Raw genomic sequence first — 15627 nt, forward strand, 5'->3', positions numbered from 1 at the left:
CATTCATCCCGTATAAATACCCATCACGGCGATCGATCAACATATTGCTATCACGGTAGCACAATCTGGTTTCCACTCAGGGATAGCCAGCCGCATTAGCATAACGTCAAAACGCGCCGATACTTTTCCCCGATCTCCGCCCCTCGCGCTCCTTCGAGGCGTGATTACCTTGCGAAGGGTTGCGGCACGGTTGGAGGAGGAGGAGGAGGAGGAGGTGGGGGTAGAGGCAGAAGGAAAAAGAGGAAAGAGGGTTGGCAGTCGCCTCGAGAGAGCAGCACGAGGACAGGTGGCGACGAGAAACCAGGGAACCTCGGAGCCACCGAGTTCTCACGCGCGAAACCTCCAGCTGCCACCAAAGAGATATACACACGCTGTTGGGGCCGATGGCAGGCAAGCGAGCGAGCCGATCAACACACCCTCGAAAAACGCACCCGCGCGTACCCTGCACGCGTGTGCACACGATTCTTCCACGTGTACCCGATTCTTACACGGATAAGCGGTGGTCGGATAGATCGGCGTTTATTTTAAGGGCTTTTCTCCAGATCTACGCGGCCCCTCCCTCCCCCTTTCACGTTTTGAGCATGTTGATCAATTCATCAATTTTTATGATTGCACGGACGTGTGGTTTCTAGTTTATTTTTTCTAATATAACAGAGAATGTTTTGATTATGTTTCAATAATTAAAATTCGAAAAATTGTGTTCAGAGTTCTAGTTCTTTGGAACTTTTACAAAGACGATCTTAGCCCACTTCGATAGATGAAATGTTGATTGTTATAATAAAGTAAATAAAGATTGAGAATTTTCATTATATAAATATGTAATAAGTTGAAAGTAAAAATAGACCCCTCAAAAATCATGATCAAAATTAGAAATTAAATAAATTATTGTTCTGAAATGGAAAAAGGATCGTGAAAGGTTTCCATTAAAAATAGAATTGAAAATATATAAAAAAGAATTCATAATTTTTAGGAGAATTAATAACCATCGAATGAAGTAAAAAAGTTCTAAGAAACATGAATCGAAACATTAATATTTTTCAAAGTGAAATATGACACACGATTGATATGAGCAAAATATCTGTCTACAAAATAGATTTTTCATTACTTTTCTCCATTGATTTAATCGATTGTCTATTAAACCTTGATTCATTCAATCTACTTGCCTCGATTAAATCGATTTAAGATTAAAATCTCACCGTATAATAATACAATATAAATATTTTAATATGCGTCCATTTAACCATAACCATAATATATTACTCGACATTTCTGTATCGTTTCAATAACATTATAAATATTTTTCCCAAGAATATAAACTGTTTATAGGCAAGTTCGTAGATTGTTAAGTTTTATATGTGTTTATGAAACGATATAATGAGAACACATATATGAAATGAATAACAAAAAAAAAAAATAAAAAAAATTAATTTGACAGTATATTCATATATAATATAATATAAATTACATTAATCTGATTAATGGAATCAATATAAATATACTGTAAACTGTATACTTATGCATTGATATTGATATTCATATCAATGCTTGTTTTTATTTATTTTCCTTATTTCCTTATAAACTTCTTATCAATAACATTACAAAAATCCATATGAAATTGTTGATTAATTATATAAATCAGATGTAAAATCAAAGAAACTAATTAACCATTAAATATTTCTACTTATCTGAAAATTAAAAAAAAAAATTTTTAGAAAATGCCTACGAATAGAAAAGTAAAATTTTCTCTCGACAAGTCGAGCATTCACTCGTATGCACACGTCCATCCGAGAAAGGGAGAGAAAGAAGGAAATATCGGGCACAACCGAGGCAAGACCGACAGATGCGTGCGGTTGGTCAGGAATCTAAATATCGCGGCCTTGTACACCCCTTTGCCACCCCTCTTGTCCCATTCATCTTGAGTCTGACTCGACCATTAGCGGAATCCATTCTTCCAAGGATTTAGCCGCATTTACATATCTCGCTGTTCCAAGTCCATGAAATACAGGCGTGCATGAACGCCCTTCGCGATGAACGCATATTTCCCTACAATTTACTCGCGAAGTGTCATTCATCTCGGGCTGATTAGAAGAAGAGGCGATAAAGATTCGCGGTTTATCTGTCTCGTGTTTGTTTTAAAATAATTAAAAATCCGATGTCGAGATGCGTTTATACTTGGTAAATTATGCTTACGATGTTTTGATGAACACGGTTCATGTACTATAATAAGAATAAAATATTTAATAAATTAAAATTGATATATGATATATGATATATGATAATAAACTATTAAAAAATTAATTAAAAAAAAGTATCTGCAATTTGTGATATAAACAAGCAATATAATTTTGAAGAACAATTGTTATGTGTAACAATTGTTACATTATACCTATATTATTTGTTAAAAAAAGAGAATAAATAAATTAATTTATTCGATAATTTAAATATTTAATTAATAGAATTCTTGTATTCTTATTTTTCAAAATGTTCAAGAAAGAATAGAACCTACATATAATAAGTAAAAATCTGTATATAAAATTGAATAAATATATACAGTCATTACAAATATTTTAATATTACTTGCACAAAGAATTTATCTAATTCCTTAATTATATCTATAATTTTGATCAGTAATAAAAACAGATCCAAAACAATCAAAAAAAATGAAATTGCATCAAATTTTCTAGAATGTAAAATCATTTCAACTTTTTGTTTTCCTTTTACTTTAAATCAATACCTAAACAAAATAACAGATTGAAAGCATGTCGGTATAATTTGAGGGTGTCGAGAAGCTGTTAACTTGGAACGAATTCTTAGAAAAAAGTTCAAAAATTAAAATATTCCTCGGAAATATATTCTTAGTGTGGATATTCGAGGCCAATAAGGCGTTAATGATCGATAGATCGAAGCGAGCCAGTTAAACGATCAGATTATCCGCGCTATAGGCTCTTATAACTTATTCCACCGATACGGAGTCTGATCGGATCGTGGTAATAGCTTCTGGTTACCGGTTGTAACCCGAAGCTCTCGATTTAGTTCGAAATCGATCAACGCATAGTGTATAAGAACGCTATCCGCACGTTAGCCATATTTAATGCGGGCCAATCCCTTCAGGGCCTCCTATTTACGTGGAATGTAAATCACATCCACGAGATTTTCGCTTCTTATCGATCGTTTTCTATTTGAATACAGACATTTTCAATTCTGCTCCTCCCTCGCAGATGCGTCACGTACGAATCTTAATTTAATGCACGCAACGTTCGAATTTCTCGCGCGTTTCGGATTGTTAAATTGTACGATACGTTGCTTGAATTGAAAGAAAGAATCGTGACGATCTTTGATATTATATATGTTTAAGATTAGAATATTGAATAAATTATCTGTTAAAAAATCATTATTTTATATATTTTGCATTTTGTTCATGTTTATGTTAGTATTTCAAAAATATCTCTATAAATTAATCCCTATAGATTAATCCCTATAAATTAATCCCTATAGATTAATCCCTATAGATTAATCCCTATAGATTAATCCCTATAGATTAATCCCTATAAATAATTCGATTAATATTACGATAAGCCGTAAAAATCTAACCTAAAAAACTAAATGATTTTCTAACAAAAAATGTGCTTCAATGTTTAATATTCAATGTTTTTAAAATATAAAATTTACATGTCTTATATTATACATTATATTTTTAATCATTAAACCATTAAATCATTATTAAAAGAATCGATTTCAGATTCTATCTGTTATAAATAATCAATATGAATGATAAATATGTACTTATATAAGAATAGATGTTTCATCAATAATTAAAATTTTCAAATAGAGATACAATTCGAACGAATTGAAAAAAATAAATAAACTGCAATCGTGTTCCGTTTTTCGTTCTCGATCTAAGGTTAAGTACGCGGTACTACGGCCTTCTGTGCAACAAGTTATCCTTCTATCCCCACCATTTCATCAAATCAACACGTTTCTCTCTCCCTCCCACATAATCCTTTTTCCTTCGGTTTGACGCACTGATGTGCTTCTATACAACTATATCTACCTGTCTCTTTTCATTCTTAAGAATATTCCAGTTCTTTCACTCACCTTCAACATACGGTGTTCTCTGTCCTTTGTTGCTTCTCGATGTCGACGTAATTTCTTTCCTCCTCCAGCACAACCTTACCACGTGCTTCTCTCGCACTCGTTTCTCTGATCTGAGTACAGGCATGTGCCGCGCATGCGCCAAATGCTACCGTGCGCAGCTCGTGCTGCGCGTACGCCAGAAACGAGCGTCCTTTCTTTTCTTTCTTGCTCTCACCATGTTCACACTACTTCCTCTGCCGGCTTCTTGGCTTTTAGCGTACTTTCTATCCTTCTTTCACTCTCTTTGTTTCTTTTATTGTGCATCTTTTTCTATAGTACCGTGCGCAGCTCGTGCTGCGCGTGCGCCCAAGTACCTATTTCTCCTCCTCTTTCTTCCTTTACAGGAATTTTCCATCTCACTTCTACAACTTCTTACTACGATCCTTCGACGATTTTTATCCTGTTCTTTGTTTGCTATCCTTTATTCTTACTATTTCTCTCTACCTAACAGTAACAGTACCTCTCTTCCTCTGTTATACGATGGTCAGCTCGTGCAGAGCGTATGCCACGATGAAACACTTATTTTCTATCTCCTTTCCAATCACTATCCGTCCTTATTGTAACTTGTCTGGTCGTTCTATCTTCCTGCACAGGTTTCGTAATACTTTTTGTCTTTCTTTCTTTTTTCTCTTCATCGTTTTACTTTCTTTTGCTAACTAACCTTGTTCATCTCATGCTGGGTTTTTGTTTTTCTGTTGCACTGTGCGCAGCTCGTGCTGCGCGTACGCCACGGCCGTCCTTTCTTTTCTCTTTTGCTCTCGTTCGTCACCTCGCTAATCGTACATCCTCTTCTCTCTTTTTACCTTTCTCGTCGTTCCTTTTGTATTTCTTATTTTGTTTTCCTTGGCTGTTCTTTTATTCTTTTTCACTGTCTTCGTTACAATCTGCCTTTACCTTTAAGTGCGCGCGCAATTCGAGCTGAACGCAAATGTCAACCTTCCTGACTCATCTTTCTTTCTCGACGTTCCGATCCTTTCTTTGTTTTACTTCTTTATTACAGATTAAGAATTCACAATTTCCCATGAGAATTTAATAGTTTCCGAACCCGAAATATACTATTAAAGTATCGAACACCAATGTTTGACACACTTCACTGTTGCAACGACGCCGACTTCATTTACACTAAATTTTCGTCAATTTGATTCCGCGCATGCGCAAAGCGAAAAGTTTTTACCAACTAAAGAATATTGAATTTAGCGGAAAAATTTAAAATGCGAAAACTATTTGTTAAAATTAAAATGAAAAAATATAATAATTTTTCAATTTCATTTTATATTTATTTAAATGCAATTACATGTAAGGAAAATTAATAAATGAAAATAACTTTATAATAATATTTCATATTTATATTTTCGTGTATCATTTTGATTTTCATTTATTTAAATGAAAAAAAAATGCAATATGTTAAATAATTTATTTTAATAAATAACATATTAATATTTTATGATACAAATAACAATTATTTAACATATTTCAAATTATCAATAGAAAATCTATAACTTTCCATCAGGAAATTATTTCTTTCTTTATTTTTCATACAACTATTATTTTTTTATTTCCTCAATACCATATATAACAATGAGAACTAAAACAATGTCAACATTCTCACATAAAAATTCACCGCAGCAACACGTGAAATGTAAATTACATAACCGACAGCTACTACCTTTTTCCACAAGGGTGAACGATACAAACAATATCGAAGGGGTGGAAGGTACCTGCCCTTCTGCGCACCCGATCCTACGCACGTACGTACCTGTGCGAACGTTGTCTCTACCCTCTGCCCTACTCGACTTCGGTAACGCGCATGCGCAGCCCTTCAGCTATATAAGAGGAAGACTCCTCATCCTAGCTCACACTCAATCACACCTACTCAAAACGTGCGCATCTTTAGAGATAGAATCGAATCATATCCATCCATAGAAATATTCGTGTTGCAATCTTGTACACGTGTCTACCTCGTTCCATTTCCGTTTCATTTCGATTTCCCTTTACTTCTCATTCTCTCCCTCTCTTTCTCCCTCTCTTTCTCTCCCTCTCTCTCTCTCTCTCTCTCTCTCTCTCTCTCTCTCTCGCAAGAGATCTGCCTCGTATACTTGCCATACTTATACATACATACATACCTATACATATACAAACGAGAGAGATACGTACAGAGATCTACGTGACGTACACGAATCGTACAGGCCGTAAAGGCTTGCTCGATCAAGAACACCGAGAGTCCACACGCAGACAGTCTGGTTTTGTAACGTCAGGAATCACGACCGGTTTTTCTGCTGCATCGGCGTCACCATGAAGAGGCAAATCTCGAGAATAACCGTCAGTTCGATGACTGATCGACGTATTGACAGTGGGCTGTTCGCCAGACGGGCCATCAAGAATACTCTGTCGACCGTTCGAGGATTATACGGCAAGCTTCGGCGAGAGATCATTCATGTAAACGACAAGATCATGCGGCAGAGTCGCGTTAACGAGATTGGAGGCAGAACGACAGCGTTCAGGATGCATGTGGACGATGAAGAGCTGCGAAATCTGAGAAACGAGAATCTGGAAAACGAATTGAAAGAGCTGGCGATGAAAATGAACAGGAATTACTTCCACGATGTCCCGTTAGGAAGAAGACTACTCGACGAAGAGGAAGATGGCGAGGAAGATCGAGGAATCGAGGATCGATAAATACGATTAGTAAGGTCTTTTATTGTATTCCACGAATTTTAAATTTTAGCTTTAAGTTTAAAACGTCTTTCATGTTAGATGTTAAGATTGTAGATTCGATTGCCATTTAACTCCTGGTTCGGAGCTTTAATTGCATTAATATCGAATGGATCGATTCGTTATAGTAAAGTTATAGAATTAAGAAAATCATTTGCAATAATAGTATCGTAAGGATATTTTTTAAGTTAGATAATAGATTTTTAGACTGATTTAAACTGTGATATTAAATATATCCAGATTAATAAAATATCGTAGATATAATTGCTCGAACTTCGTTCGAGGATATAGGCCGCCCAGTGCATATTCTATAATCTCAGAAATTGTGATACTTGCAGAGAAAATTTTATATTATATCTTATTATCGTTGAAACTGTGATATAGGATAGGAATTAGGACTTCCAAAAAAAGCTGTGATATTAGAAATTAAAAGAAATTGCAATAATAGTTTGTAAATTAGAGAAACTGTGATAATAGAATGCTTTAAAGAAAATAAGGATTATATTAAATAAGTAAATTCTTTGATCTCATTAAATACGTGTCTTCCATAAAATTGCAATATTAATTCGTAATAGAATAATCAAAAAATTTTATATAGGAAAATTATAAAGAGAAACTGTGATAATTATTCATAAGATTTGTAATAATTTGTAAGTTAGAATAGAATTCATGGAATTATGGCTCGAGCGATATCTTGTGATACTTGTAATTATCCTGAGATCTACCTATTGATCCATAAAATTGAAATTTGTGTGTAGAGAAATCATTTTTGTGTCTTGGCTTATTTGTGAAATTTGTATTTTGTATGTTTGTATTTTTTTCTTCTTTTTGTCGCTTTGTTTCCTCGATTTGTGCACTTTGATTTGTAATTCTTAGGCTTATTCGCACTCTTTTTTGTATAATCGTCTTGCGTTTTCATATTTTTTTCGATATATGTTCCGATTTCTTTTGCTTTGTATTTAAGATATGCATGTATTTGTATTCAATAAACGAATTGTGTGAATAATCATGAATTTATTATTTGTCATCCATTTCCTATTCCTAATAATTTTACTAAGAAAAACTTAAGAACTATTCTTTTCTATTTAAGAATAAATAAATATTTAAGAATTATTCTAAATTTTGAACGATTTCTAATAAGTGAAGAAAATACATATATATAAAAAGATAGTATTCTTGTTAAGAAAAAGAAAAATAGACACTCATTTCCACTTGTCCTTTTGTAGTAAATATATTTGAATTAATTATAATTTTAAATAACTATATTTAGTTTTTAAGCTTTTGATTTTAAATTTTAAAATCTTTGAATAAAGTATTTAAAAAAAAATTAGATAAACATACAATATTTAACTGAATATTAAAATTAGAAAAATAAAGATATACATAATTTTACTTAAAAATATAATAATATTATAAATTGTTATTATAATATTCCTAATGTATAAAATATTAAATAATATTAAATTTATTAATATTAATAATAATATTTATAATTATTGTAAATAAATATATAAAGACATAATAAAAAATTGTGATAAACAAAATAAAGAAGAGAATTGTTCTGCAATTTTATATAAATTAAAAACAATTGTGTTTAAAAAAAAGATATTTTCAAAAGAATATTTTATATAATTTGAAATATTTTTTCCCGCATTATTATATAAATATTTTTTTAAAGTGTTGTGCACCATCTATTATTAGCCCTTTTAACTTCTCTAAACTGCATAGTTTGATCTTGCTACGCTAGATGGCGATCATCCAAAGGGCCACCATGCCCTTCATATTAATAAACATAATCTATGATTTATTTAAACTATATTTTATTAATTTTACATACTCGTTATTGATAAATCCAATTTAATTTATTATAAAATATTAAAATACACAATTTCTCTTATACACTGTAAAAAGTAATATATATCTATATTCCATATATTCCAAGAAATTATACCAATCATATTATTATTATTATTATTATTATTATTATAAATTTTATATTCTCATAAATTTTACAATTTTGTATACATAAGATTGAAAATTTTTATCAAGAAAAATAGATAAAAATATATATATATATATATGATATATAATTAAACATTTCATCTATATTTACTACATAATACATAATAATAAAAAAAAAAAACATAAAATAAAGATCAACTTTTAATAAATTATTCCATTGACATTACTATCAACTGTCTACACTTAATCATTACCTCAAGATCTCAAAAACATCTCGAGCATTCAGATTGAAAGAAAAAGAACGATAGATAACAATCAAAAAGATACATAAAACCATTATCACATTGACGTGTACAAACTGTACCACTGAAAATAGTAGCGGAGGAGGAAAGAAAGGAAAGAATGAAAAGAAAACGAGAGAGAGAGAGAGAGAGAGGGAGAAGGAAAAAGAAGATTTTTTTACATGTGGAATATCTTGGTCGCGCGTCCTCGAATGGAACTAAGATTAATCCAGCGAGTCCTGTCATTAATAAAGGTGTTCGCGATTCATCGGTCGACATTCGAGCGCAGACCACAAAAGGGGAGCAAGGTATTGCGGTATTAAGTGACAAGACACGCAATCGTGGCACGGAAAAAAGAAATGCAAAGAAAAGAAAAGAGAGAGAGGGAAAGAGAGAGAGAAGGAAAGAGAGAGAGAGAGAAGGAACGACGGTCAGACAGCGAATAAAGAAGTGAAACGAAAGGGGATGAAAAAAAGGAATAATAAGCGTTCGGTACGTTTCTAGAGGGATCGAAAAAAATAACTGGCATGGTTCAGATTACGAGCATTAACTGTCATTATACGGGTAGCCAACTACCTGAAGGCTTTCATTATGTTGCTGCTGATTCAATACAATTTTCCATTTAGATTATCGCGATGATCTTTCGCGGATCTAACCTGTTGCGTGGCCCTCAGGAAGCGCAACGTGATATGATCGGATCATGGTACGGTCCTAATGGAAAAGGAACTTTCTCTTTCTCGCTGTCTACAGGATCTATATAGACAGATTTTCTACCACCGCATAAAAGAATTCCATTGGCCATCCATTGGGGCCTTAATCTGAAAGTGGCGTAGTGTTGGATTACGTTTTCGAAACTTTTGAAAATATTGTCAAATATTTGATGCCGCTACAGGAAAAGGGGCCTTTTCAATGTGGGCCATGGGCGTTCGTGGGGATTAGATATACGATACCGCGTTTCGAATCTTCGTTCTTTGATGAACGAGATATTGATTTGGATCGACACAGTGTCTTTTGAGGGGAATAATAATAATTGTGATAATGCATTTGTGGTGTTAGAAAAAATGTGAGAAGTGCGTTTTATAAAGAAGGATCAGTTGTGATCGAATTTTAATGAATGATGTAATATTTTTATAAAGAGAATAATTTGTAATGAAATTATGAAAGAAAAATAAAGAAAATTCGAACGAGAATTACCATGCATTTTTTAAAAGGGATATATTTATGGAAAAAGGAAAAGAAAAAGTTTTTTATTATAGTAATAATAATTTCTTTACACGCACACACACACACATATATATATATATATATATATATATACGTTTCTGAGTCGCAAACATCTTGGAATCAAGTGAATGCTTCTCAAAATGTAAAAATAACATCGGAATGTATTTTAGGACGAAGCACGAGGATCCTCTCAATTCCACTGACATTCGTGTCATTTTCGCCATGCGAGATGAATACATTTGAACGGTCCCTTCAGTCAGTCACGACGCATCTGAGCTTCTAAAAAGCCTGCTATTGTCATGGAACCTAGCATTATGGAGTGATTTTCGAGTTATTCCGACTTATTCACTACAAAAGATGGTCTAGGCTGCGGATCTCTATTGTAACATCTTTCAACCAGTGGCGTCGCAAATCGCAAAATATATATACAATCTTCATTTTAACATTATCGAATAAATAAAGAAAATATTCCCATATATCGACACATAAATGATATAGATTAAAAATTAACGAATAATTTTTTAATATCACTTTGAATAAATTATCCGATAAAATAAAACAAACCATTCTTTAATTTTAATATTCTGTACAAATGTATACAATTTATTTAAAAAATTAAAAAAACCACTCTTACACTTTCTTTCACAAAATCTGAATTTAACATTTGTGTGACTATTAATAAATAAAATGATATTTTAACAATACTTGTTAGAATTGAAAAAAAATTAATGGAATAAAGATTCACGAGAAATTGCGATTCGCTACGCCAATGGGAACCATAGGATCCAGAATAAACTGACTCGAGGCTCAACAAGCCATTCCCGGCTACAATATCATCGGGGAAGACAAATTTCTTAAAAATGTACCTTTTCGACTCTTAAAAGGGACAATTATTGTATTATTTGACGCCGTTTAAGCCCGGCAAAACGAACTTAAAGACTTTCCATGGGATCACGCGACCCGCAAGGATCCTTGTATTATTTCAAAGGATCGAGAATTCAACGGTGCGAAAATTCGCGTTCGAAAATGTTATTCTTCTGCTGTGGGGTCATGGAAATATTTTTCGAAATAAAATAGGGATCCAGGTGGCCTTATGGCTTATTGGCTCTGATAATAGACATATTAAGTCACACACCCGTACGTCAAACTTCGTCTTCCATTTATTATTATTAGTGGAGATGAAAAGATGAAATCCGAAAGATGCAGAAAATTTCCACTTCTGTTTGTTGAGATAAATAATCCATCTTCGAAGGATGGATTTATCGGGTGAATGTCGAGAAAGTTTAGACTTCTTGATTGCATTATTGTGTCCTACCTTAAGGCATTTATTTTTCTTCTCAAGTTTTCAATAAGTGAATATAATTTATAAAATATTCCTAAGCTCTCCTTTCCCTACATTCGAAATCTACTTAAAATAATTCAAATACTTATTTATAATATTTAAAAAAATTAAGAGATATATCTTCGAAAGAGAATAATAAGAAAATTCTGTATCCATAATTCAGAGTATTTTATTATTTGACACCCTTTCGAATTCTTTTGTATTTAAAAAAGAAATAAAAAAGATTCGATACGAAAAAGATTTCCTCAAAAATTTTGGAAATAAATCTTAAACAACAACATTTCCAATTAAAGAAGTAATCTAACTCCTCTGAAAAAAAAAAAAAAAAAAATAAACATCACTTCTCCTTTATTATCACAAAGCATCGATCTCTGGAACCCTTGAAAAGAAAAACTGTGACGTAGTCACGTATCCTGAACGAATTTTCCAACCGCTCGACGATATACGAAGGCACTTAATGTCCAAAGATACTCGAATCATCGAATCTCATGGAATCTTGCCCCGATCAAAGAGATCCCCTCGCCACTTAGGTATCGATTTTTCTTGCGTTTCGTGACAATCGTGGCCGGCACAGACGAGGGCCCTCTTCCTTACACACCTACCCCTCCTACTCACGAACAATTCGTACGAGGAAGAAAGAAGGAAAAAAAGAAGAAGAAGAAAAAAAAGAAACCGAGAGAAGAATTGGTGTTCCTCCGCCCGCTTTTTTGAGGCGAGCCGTGGACTCCGATTCTTTTGTGAACACGTGCACGAGAAATCGTAAATCTAACTAAAGAAAAACCCTTATACAGAGAATAGAAGAGGAGAGGAGGAAGGAAGGAAGAGGCCGGTCGGGGATACTTAGGGCGAACCCATATATACGGGGGGCTCGTGGAAACCTATACTAAGTGGATAATGGGGCATAGGCGTAATCTTGCCACTGTAACGATACCTGCCGCATTTTTAGATACGTTTCCCCGGATTATAGGGGGCAATGAAACGGGCGAATTACGACTATGAGATCCAAGCATCTAGCTAAACTTACGAGGCTTGGGGTGTATTGTTGGGGCTATTGTGCAAAGCGGCTGAATGATAGAAATATTTGTAACTTGGCGCATCAAGGTCTCGGTCTTGGAGAGGCTCGAGTGCACTTTCTGCCTCTGGAGAGCAATGTGTCGGTTATCTTTCTGGTCCCGAGTGGTGTTTCGAGTAGTAGTACTTCGACAGGGAGATCCTGCTGCCTCTTAAGAACAGATAGCGCTGCTTCAGATTTCATTCTTGTTCTTGAAGATGTTGTAACGCCTCGAATATTGTAGAAATATTAAGGAAATTGTGCCTCTGAAATAGATGCTCGTTTCAATTTGAAATTAAATATTTAATGCCATTTTTTTTTTTCATTTAATTTTTTCCCCTTCGAGAACGCAAAATTGATCCTTGAAGTTGAAGAATAAAATAATTCTTGTATCAAATTATATTTTAAGATCCCATTTAAAATTATTCTATAATAATGAATAAAAAATAATTTGACTAAACATTTAGTAATATTTAGTAATAATTGTTATCTCTTAATTACAAAGTAATAATTAATGATTAATGAAACAGATTTAGAAACTCTTAAAGGATGTTCATCAATAAGAAGAAGACACAAAATCTACAAAATATTTTTATAAAGTATTTTATGCAATGAGCTCAACATAATTTGTATATATTTGATCAAAAATAAGAACGATGTTGTAACAAGTAATGCGTTCTTGAATGATAATCATTATGCACAGGTATATTTATAAATATACATATACAATACCTGCATGTAACTAACAGAAGCTATTACGAAAAAATTGAAGATAAAAAAAATCCCGCAAAATTGCAGCTTTCCTCTCTTATGAAAATTCAAATAATGAATATTGCATAATGAAGCAAGTCGACGAGTCGAGGAGATTGCAAATTGTAGGTACCATGTGGGTACGCCCCTATAATAAATCCTAAAAGTGATTGGAAGTTCACCACACTCTTGCAGAAATTACAATACAAGCGTCTCTACAAATCATGTCGTGATTATTCGCGAAACGCGTATTAATGAGCTAGGATGACAGGTAGTAGTTATAGAAATAATGAAAAAAAAAGAAAAAAAAAAAAGAATTGTAGTAAAGATGAATCCATTAATCATCATTTTATAAGATGTAATCCATTCTTATGTCGTTTAGTTCATTAGGAATCCTTCATTTTCCATGGTTCTTTCAACAACTTGGATGAAACTTGGAAGTAAATATATCAAGATGTAGGTATAATTTTTGTTTTCTTACTAAAGCAATAAAGGAAGGTAATAAATTATCGAATATCATAAATTGCAAAGGAATTAATCTTATTTATTTGTACTTATTGGATTACGTGAGTTATTTTCATTGATTAATATTTATTCTTTCTAAATTCTTTTAACAATTCTTCTTCTTAATTAAAATATTTTATTTAGAAATTTTTACTCCTCCATTTTAATATATTGAAATATATTAAAACTTTAATTCTAATTTCCCTAGATTTAAGTCACGATTTCCCCTAAACTTTGATCTCGTTTATCTATCTATATTTAGTTATCCAATAACTGAACTTCAATGTATAATATTTAAATTTTGTTTAATCAATGAGAATAAAATACAATGTTTTCTAAAAATTCTAAAACGATTATACAAAATAAATAATTTAATACTTTTAAATAATTTCAAAAATTAATGAAATATATTTATTTTATTATATATATTATTAATATTTATTCTTTCTAAATTCTTTTAACAATTCTTCTTCTTAATTAAAATATTTTATTTAGAAATTTTTACTCCTCAAGATACATTGAAATATATTAAAACTTTAATTCTAATTTCCCTAGATTTAAGTCACGATTTCCCCTAAACTTTGATCTCGTTTATCTATCTATATTTAGTTATCCAATAACTGAACTTCAATGTATAATATTTAAATTTTGTTTAATCAATGAGAATAAAATACAATGTTTTCTAAAAATTCTAAAACGATTATACAAAATAAATAATTTAATACTTTTAAATAATTTCAAAAATTAATGAAATATATTTATTTTATTATAAATATTATTAATATTTATTCTTTCTAAATCCTTTTAACAATTCTTCTTCTTAATTAAAATATTTTATTTAGAAATTTTTACTCCTTAAGATATATTGAAATATATTAAAACTTTAATTCTAATTTTCCTAGATTTAAGTCACGATTTCCCCTAAACTTTCTCGTTTATCTATCTATATTTAGTTATCCAATAACTGAACTTCAATGTATAATATTTAAATTTTGTTTAATCAATGAGGATAAAATGTTTTCTAAAAATTCTAAAACGATTATACAAAATAAATAATTTGATAACTTTTAAATAATTTCAAAAATTAATGAAATATATTTATTTTATTATAAATATTATTAATATTTATTCTTTCTAAATCCTTTTAACAATTCTTCTTCTTAATTAAAATATTTTATTTAGAAATTTTTACTCCTTAAGATATATTGAAATATATTAAAACTTTAATTCTAATTTCCCTAGATTTAAGTCACGATTTCCCCTAAACTTTCTCGTTTATCTATCTATATTTAGTTATCCAATAACTGAACTTCAATGTATAATATTTAAATTTTGTTTAATCAATGAGGATAAAATGTTTTCTAAAAATTCTAAAACGATTATACAAAATAAATAATTTGATAACTTTTAAATAATTTCAAAAATTAATGAAATATATTTATTTTATTATTTTATTATTTTATTATTTTTTTCCTTTTATAAAAAATAACATTTCTACGAGGGGAAAGAAGGTAAAGGAAAAAAAGACAAGCAGAGATGTCGATCAACACCCGTCTAACACTACCATTAATTACCATAGTAGACACGAAACGACTAGACCTTCTTAGATTTCCGACACGAGGACTGTTAAGCGACAACGACGAAAAACTGACTGGTAATACGATCTT

The 15627-nt window shown here is 31.6% G+C and overlaps 1 protein-coding gene across 3 annotated transcripts in view; it reads right to left on the reverse strand.

The window, feature by feature from the left end:
* Positions 1-15627, reverse strand: part of LOC122715587 (tubulin polyglutamylase TTLL4) — a 179688-nt gene that overhangs the window by 88733 nt on the left and 75328 nt on the right. The window contains exon 1 of one of the 3 annotated variants that reach the window (XM_043937877.1): positions 4096-4141. The exons of the other annotated variants lie outside the window; for them this stretch is intronic. The gene's annotated coding sequence lies outside the window, so the exon portion shown is untranslated. Of the gene's footprint in view, positions 1-4095; positions 4142-15627 lie in introns of those variants that run through there. 3 annotated transcript variants of the gene reach the window in all.

The sequence above is a fragment of the Apis laboriosa genome, unplaced genomic scaffold (genome assembly GCF_014066325.1).
Source record: "Apis laboriosa isolate Shangri-la unplaced genomic scaffold, ASM1406632v1 scaffold38_cov145, whole genome shotgun sequence".
Taxonomy (NCBI): Eukaryota; Metazoa; Arthropoda; class Insecta; order Hymenoptera; family Apidae; genus Apis; species Apis laboriosa.